This window comes from Schistocerca cancellata, chromosome 7 (assembly GCF_023864275.1).
Source record: "Schistocerca cancellata isolate TAMUIC-IGC-003103 chromosome 7, iqSchCanc2.1, whole genome shotgun sequence".
Lineage (NCBI taxonomy): Eukaryota > Metazoa > Arthropoda > Insecta > Orthoptera > Acrididae > Schistocerca > Schistocerca cancellata.
Window position 1 is genome coordinate 497,927,147 of NC_064632.1, and position 8,911 is coordinate 497,936,057.

The window sequence follows — 8,911 nt, forward strand, 5'->3', positions numbered from 1 at the left end:
TTTTTTTCCAGAGCGTAACAGATATGTGTACCAAAATTAGTTGACCTGCACAGAGTCCTCGCCTGAATCATAGAACACCTTTGGGATGTTCTGGAACGCCGACTTCGGGGAAGGCCTCACCGACCGACATCGATACCTCTCCTCAGTGCAGCACTCCATGAAGAATGGGCTGTCATTCCTCAAGAAACCTTCCAGCACCTGATTGAACGTATGCCTGCGAGAGTCGAAGCTGTCATTAAGGCTAAAGGTGGGCCAACAGTATAGTGAATTCCGGAATTACCGATGGAGGGGCGCCACGAACTTGTAAGTCATTTTCAGCTAGGTGTCCGGATACTTTTGATTACATAGTGTATATTGCTGGTATGAGACATATTCTTCCCCCATGAAGTTGACATGTATCCTCAATGAAGTCTCTATTCACTGTGTGTGAATGAATTGAAGAGCCTGTATCACTGCAGTCCCCATTGGTAAGAGTGTGCACTGTGTTCTCATAAATCTCATTTACCTGCAAATGGATACGGAAGGAAACCATCAACATAACAGAAGAAAGAGGGGAAATGTATTCTATTACCTGTGACATTCTGTTCGCCTGTTCACACACGTTTCTTGCTTCTGCTCTCGAGTATTCATCTACATCTACATGTACATGCCTACTCTGCAGTTCATAATTAGTGACTTACAGACGGTTCACCGCACCACCTTCGAGCTATTTTTCTAGCGTTCCTCTCTCGAACAGCACACAGGAAAAACGAACTCTTAAATCTTTCCGTGAGAGTTCTGATTTCTCTTATTTTAGTATGGTAGTCATTCCTCCCTATGTGGGAGGAATATTTTCACGCTGTGAGGAGAAACTTGGTGATCGAAAATTTCGTCGGAAGATACTGTCGCATCGAAAAACGCCTTTGTTTTAATCATTGCTACCCCAAATCGCAAATCATATCCGTGCCATTCTCTCCCATACTACGTAATGATACAAAATGAGTTGCCTTCTTCGAACTTGTTTGATGGTCTCCATCAATCTCGTCTGACGCGAATCTCACGTTGGACAGCAACACTCCAAAAGAGGGCGGACAAGCGTGGTAAAAACACTCTCTTTAGGAGACTTATTGCACTTTTTGAGCGTTCTGGCAATATATATCAGCCTTTGGTTTGCTTTCCCCACAGCATGTTACGATTGTAATTCGTTTTCTGTGTCTTCCACTACTCACAATCGGCGAGAGTTGGATAACTGTAGGTAATATGCATTCATAATCATTGACTCAGGAAGAATATCATACTATTAGCAGATATCATATCACATACACATATACAAGCGGATGTATGTATATGTGGGTATATTCTACGTCTCCTCCTAAGCCGCTGGATCAATTTCAACCAATCTTGGCACACATACCACTTACCGTATTGCCCAGGAAGAAGTACTGTAGGGTAAGTGATTCCCAGCTCCCATAGGGTTGGTGGTGTGTTTCAAAATTGTTTGTTAACCACTGACAGCTAGATTTCCCTGCAGGCCTGACGGTTTCTGCGTGTGTCAGAATGTGTTCCAGGGGGTATACATGCAGGTGAGACCGAGAGAGGGGCGATGAAGAGATGGACAGTCGGAGAGGGAAAGGAGGAGTTGGACAACGGGACATGGCAGAGAAGATGGACAGAGTGTGGGGAAGATGAATATGAAAGTGAGACAGGAGGGGCGGGTGTGTTGGACAGGGAGATGGGGGTAGGGAAAGATGAACAGAGAGAAAGGGGGAGGAATACATGAACATAGTGTGGAAGGAGGAAGTGAACGGAGTAATACTGGACAAGTAGATGGACAGAGAGAGGTGAAAAGGGAGGATGAGTAGAGAGAAGTGGTAGAAGTAGACGGATAGAGGCAAGGGTAGTAGGGGAGGTGGGCATGAGGGAGATGGTGAAGGGGAGCGGTCAGATTGGAAACGAATAGTACGTGAGGAGGCAGTTGGAAGAGAGGAGGGAGAAAAGGTGTATATTTCTTTCTTTCTAATAGAATACTGGGATAAATAAATACCTGAGCGTCGCCATACACTCAGCTAGTAAATACACATAAAAAGGAAGAAAAGGAAATCGACTCACAACTCTAAACTAATATCACACTACACTAACCAAATCATATAGCTCATGGCTCAAATATATTGTTATTTAGAAGTAATTTTATGAGAGTCATGAAAGTAGATAAATGAGTGGCAGATTGCAAGTCTCACGGCTCACATACGTTGTTCTTTAGAAGGTAATTTTATGAGAGCTATGAAAGTAGGTGAGAAGATGGACATAGAACGAAAAGGCTAAAATAATTTTATGTGGCGAAGAGTCATTAGGAAATCTGATGAGTTAATATACATCCAACTTCGCCAAAAGGAAATAGTATAGTTCCACCAGCCACCAGCCATCATCCAACACAGAAGCGCACAGTATTACAAACATTGGTGCATCGTGCAAGAGTAATATTAGACGACGATAATCTGCCCCCTGAACTGAGCCACCTACGCAAGGTTTTCAGGAATAACGGCTACAGCGCCCATCAGATGAAAGAAATGATTTCTGGGAAATATCAAAATAAGACCAACGACGAAGAGCAGGAAAAGAAACTTGCTTTGCTGCCATTCTGTGGCTCTGTGTCGGGAAAGATAAGCCGCCTGTTGAAAAGAAACAAGATCAAATCAATCTTCAGGCCTCCAACGAAAATCAGTCAATTACTGAGAGCAGTTAAAGACGCAGTAGGTCTCAGAACACCCGGAGTCTACGAAATACCTTGTGAATTACATGGGAGAAACAGTGCGCACTGTGGAACAACGCAGGAAAGAACACGAGAGGTATTATCGCCTACGCTATCCAGAGAAATCTGCGTTAGCTGAGCATGCGTTAGAAAACCGTCACCACATAAGATTTGACGATACCTCTGTCGTGTCTCGCACTGACGGCTTCTGGGACAGTTTAATAAAGGAAGCTATTGAAATAAAAACTACCGCAAACACCCTGAATAGAGACGGTGGCTCGCAGCTCAGCGCTGCGTGGTATCCAGCGATCGCGCGGTTGAAGAGGGCATATCGAACGCCGACTCAAAACATGCCCATATATGGCAATGTGACGGGCACCAGTGACGTCACAGCCGGCAGCTAGCGTATGTAAGGGCGCACCAACAGCCCACTGGCAGTCATACCACTTGACAATGGCCAAGGAGTGCTTGGCCGAAAGCTCGTGTAGTTTTAAGCAATTGATGCGGTTAGAAACCCTAGAACATTTTATTCAATAGTATAGTTCCAATTTTAGGAAGCATATGAAGGGGACAAGCGTCGGTGTATCTAAAGACTACAATGAAATACGCGGACAGTAGCCTGTGATGGGTATAATAGGTTCACAATCATGAGAATATTAGTCCAAGAACGTAAATATGAGTTAGTGCAGAGGCTGATTATCTAAGAACGTGATGTACTGTCTGTTCTCAATTATGGTATTACGTACCTGATGCTCTTTCTTTTAGTACTTACTGTAGTACAAGTCATATACAACAATCAGACAGAACATTTTGACCACCGACTTACTATCGATATAAACCGATCCAGTCGATAGCGGCGTCACATGGTGAGGAATGACTGCTATTCAGACACACGCACAGTGCATGTACTATCAGTGAGAGTGCTGTTCTTGTGTAGAATGGAGAAGGCGCGCGATCTATCTAGGTTTGACCGAGGGTAGATTGTGATGGCTCGGACGCTCGGCACGAGCATTTTGGAAATTGCTCTACTTATCGGGCGTTCGAGAAGTGCTATGGTAGGTGTCCTCAACACGTGGCGAAAACAAGACAAAACCACATCCAGACGTCGTGGGGATGGGCGGCCACGCCTCATTACACATGTCAGACATCGTTGGCTGGGCGAACTGGTAAAACACGACAGGCGGCAAACTGTGGAGGAACTAACATCAGACTTTAGTGCTGGCCAGAGTACAAGTGCGTCTGGACACACAGTGCACCGAACACTCCTAACAATGGGTCTCCACAGCCAACGACGCATGCAAGTGTCAGTTTTAACACACGACATCGGCAACTTTGACTGAAATGGGCACGTGACCATCGGCGCTGGACGTTGGCGCAGTTGCTGAGCGTTTCATGGTCTGATGAATCCCGACACCTTCTTCATCACGCCGATGGGCGGACGTGAATCCGTCATCTTCCAGGAGAACAGCTCCTTGACACATGTACTGCGCGATGGAGCTAAGCTGGCAGCTTCACTATGCTCTGGGGAACATTCATATGGTAATCCTTGGGTTCAATGGAGCACGTGCAAGGCACTATGACAGCCAAGGAGTATCTTACACTGGTTGTCGACCACGTGCATCCCATCATGGGGATCATATTTCCCTACTCCAGTGGCATCTTTCAACAAGTGAAGCGCCATGTTACAAGGCCTAAAGTGTGATGGAGTGGTTTGAGGAACACAGTGGCGAGTTCCAGTTGATATGCTGGTCCCGCAACCCTCCAGATCTGAACGCGATCGATCACATCTGGGATGTGATGAAACGTGGCAACAGAATTCATCGCCCCCTACCCGGAATTTAAGGAAATTAGGTGATTCTCCCTCCAGTGACCTACCAAGGCCTCATTGATTCCATGCCTCGACACATCGCCGCTGTTATCTGTGCCAAGGGTGGACATACCGGCAATTATGTAGGTCGTCACGTGTTCTGTCTGATCAGTGTATATATAAGGCCTGTATGCAGTAAAGTTCATGAGCAACTTAGGCCAAATATATTCAACACGAAATCCACTTAAAACGTCTATTTATGATAATACTGCTACGTAAATTAATAATAATAGTGAACAGACATAATATCATTTGCAATTATTAATAATACACTCCATTTTTAAGAAGAATTCTTTAACTGTCAGTATTTCTCCTGTTATACGACAAATTTTTCTACTAGACAATACCCCATTCCTTCCTTAAATATAGGTTCATTAGCGGTGACAATATAATTGCTTCCTAACGGCGTAAAATAATCATGATGTGAGATTTGAATCTCTTAGTGGCAAGTGAGCGTGAATGGCAGAGAGCAGAGAGATCTGGACTGTGAATCACCAACAATAAGCGACAGCGTCAACTTGAGTGTTCAGATGAACATGACATTATACGAGAAACACAATCTTTGAAGTGCATAAAAGAAGGAAATGCACCTGGAAATTTCAATGTGATAATAACAACCATCTTATCGATCTTATATTAGTGTTGAGAGGGTATAGAAATCAAATAAAGTCTAACAACAGTTCTCCAGAATTAGACGTAGACATCGAACATGTGTGTATGTTTGTAAAGCCTAATTTAAGATTTAATATAAAGCAGAAAACTAAAACAAATAGTTGGATCATCATCATCATCATCATTTAAGACTTATTATGCCTTTCAGCGTTCAGTCTGGAGCATAGCCCCCCTTATACAGTTCCTCCATGATCCCCTATTCAGTGCTAACATTGGTGCCTCTTCTGATGTTAAACCTATTACTTCAAAATCATTCTTAACCGAATCCAGGTACCTTCTCCTCGGTCTGCCCCGACTCCTCCTGCCCTCTACTGCTGAATCCATGAGTCTCTTAGGTAACCTTGCTTCTCCCATGCGTGTAACATGACCCCACCATCTAAGCCTGTTCGCCCTGACTGCTACATCTATAGAGTTCATTCCCAGTTTTTCTTTGATTTCCTGATTGTGGACACCCTCCTGCCATTGTTCCCATCTACTAGTACCTGCAATCATCCTAGCTACTTTCATATACGTAACCTCAACCTTGTTGATAAGGTAACCTGTATCCACCCAGCTTTCCCTCCCATACAACAAAGTTGGTCGAAAGATTGAACGGTGCACAGATAACTTCGTCTTGGTACTGACTCCCTTCTTGCAGAAGAGAGTAGATCGTAGCTGAGCGCTCACTGCATTAGCTTTGCTATACCTCGCTTCCAGTTCTTTCACTATGTTGCCATCCTGTGAGAATATGCATCCCAAGTACTTGAAACCGTCCACCTGTTCTAACTTTGTTCCTCCTATTTGGCACTCAATCCGTTTATATTTCTTTCCCACTGACATTACTTTCGTTTTGGAGATGCTAACCTTCATTCCATAGTCCTTACATTTCTGATCTAGCTCTGAAATATTACTTTGCAAACTTTCAATCGAATCTGCCATCACAACTAAGTCATCCGCATATGCAAGACTGCTTATTTTGTGTTCACATATCTTAATCTCACCCAGCCAGTCTATTGTTTTCAACATATGATCCATAAATAATATGAACAACAGTGGAGACAGGTTGCAGCCTTGTCTTACCCCTGAAACTACTCTGAACCATGAACTCAATTTACCGTCAACTCTAACTGCTGCCTGACTATCCATGTAAAGACCTTTAATTGCTTGCAAAAGTTTGCCTCCTATTCCATAATCTTGTAGAACAGACAATAATTTCCTCCTAGGAACCCGGTCATACGCCTTTTCCAGATCTATAAAGCATAGATACAATTCCCTGTTCCACTCATAACACTTCTCCATTATTTGCCGTAAGCTAAAGATCTGGTCCTGACAACCTCTAAGAGGCCTAAACCCACACTGATTTTCATCCAAATGGTCCTCAACTAATACTCGCACTTTCCTTTCAACAATACCTGAGAATATTTTACCCACAACGCTGATTAAACAGATACCTCTGTAGTTGTTACAATCTTTTCTGTTTCCATGTTTAAAGATTGGTGTGATTACTGCTTTTGTCCAGTCTGATGGAACCTGTCCCGACTCCCAGGCCATTTCAGTTATCCTGTGTAGCCATTTAAGACCTGACATTCCACTGTATTTGACGAGTTCCGACTTAATTTCATCCACCCCAGCCGCTTTATTGCACTGCAATCTATTGACCATTTTTTCCACTTCCTCAAATGTTATCCTATTTCCATCATCATTCCTATCCCATTCCACCTCGAAATCTGAAACATTACTGATCGCATTTTCACCTACATTGAGCAACTCTTCAAAATATTCCCTCCATCTGCCCAAGGCATCCACAGGATTCACCAGCAGTTTTCCTGACCTGTCCAAAATACTTGTCATTTCCTTCTTACCTCCCTTTCGAAGACTGCTAATTACACTCCAGAATGGTTTTCCAGCAGCTTGACCCATAGTCTCCAACCTGTTTCCAAAGTCTTCCCACGATTTCTTCTTGGATGCTGCAATTATCTGTTTGGCTTTGTTTCTTTCTTCAACATAACTTTCTCTGTCTACCTGGGTTCTGGTGTGTAGCCATTTTTGATACGCCTTTTTCCTTTTACAGGCTGCCTTGACTGTATCATTCCACCAAGCTGTTTGCTTCATCCTACTTTTACACACTACTGTTCCAAGACATTCTTTAGCCACTTCTAGTACTGTGTCACTGTACCTTGTCCATTCCTTTTCCAATGACTGTAATTGACTACATTCAACTAACTGGTACTTTTCTGAGATCGCTGTTATGTACTTGTGCCTGATTTCCTTATCCTGAAGTTTCTCCACTCTTATCCTCCTACATATGGACCTGACCTCCTGCACTTTCGGCCTCACAATCCCAATTTCACTGCAGATTAAATAATGATCAGTGTCATCAAAGAATCCCCTGAATACGCGCGTGTCCCTCACAGCCTTCCTGAATTCCTGATCTGTTATTATATAGTCAATGACAGATCTGGTTCCCCTGCCTTCCCAAGTATACCGGTGAATGTTCTTATGTTTAAAAACGGAGTTTGTGATTACTAAGCCCATACTGGCACAGAAATCCAAGAGTTGGAATATTGAAAAAATTCGGGAAGTTAAAGAAAAGTGCATGCTATTAGAGTAAGCATTATTACTAATTTCAATAATGCTTTAACATCACTGCGGAGTTTTTGATACATCTTGGAGTTGCTCACCATGTTCAGGTCCATTATTCCGGCATCAAGGTCTTTCTTCCACTGTTTTCTACTTGTGTAGCGCTCCACATAAGGTATCGGTTTCTTCCATTTCTTCCTGCAGGGAAGACACGAGCAGCACAAGATTATGCGTAGCGCCTGCGAAGGCAAAACAGTAGCACAATGCGTATCATCCAGAGCTTCTACATTACGCCAGCAATGACGGTGCCTCAAACGTGGACCACGTAGCAATCACAAAGTTGGAATTTTTTGTGGACTGGCTCCGACAAGTACTTGACCTTAAACTCAGTTTGTTGCAAAAATCTCTTGAAACTGTGAAGTCTGCTTTAATAGACGTATTTTTTTCTGACGTAAGAGCAAATAATGCATTATAAACTTCGAGCAATGCTACACGTTCAATAGGACTATGATGAAGAAAACTATTTTAGATATCCAAAGAATGAAAGAACACTAGACAGTTTTTTTACTCTGCTCTCTGAAATTTTTCGAGGTTTCAGCAATAGGCAAAATTATTTCGTTTAGTGTTCGGACCTTTCCAAATGCGTGAAAGATTCCAAAAACAAATTACTCATACAAACTCAAGAGGACTCCCTCAGTGTTCAAATCCCGGCATTAATCTGTGTTTAGCCGGCCGGGGTGGCCAAGCGGTTAAAGGCGCTACAGTCTGGAACCGCGCGACCGCTACGGTCGCAGGTTCGAATCCTGTCTCGGGCATGGACGTGTGCGATGTCCTTAGGTTAGTTAGGTTTAAGTAGTTCTAAGTTCTAGGGGACTGATGACCTTAGAAGTTAAGTCCCATAGTGCTCAGAGCCATTTGAACCATTTATTCTGTGTTTAATATACGAATGAGATATGGACATCATTGCGCCATTGAAACTCTCCAGTACGCAGATGATTTAAGCCTTTTTTTCTACACTTAGAGGCCAAATCTCTATGCCTGACTTCAGCCATTTACCCGTTCAACGGCCGGACAAATGCCAACGA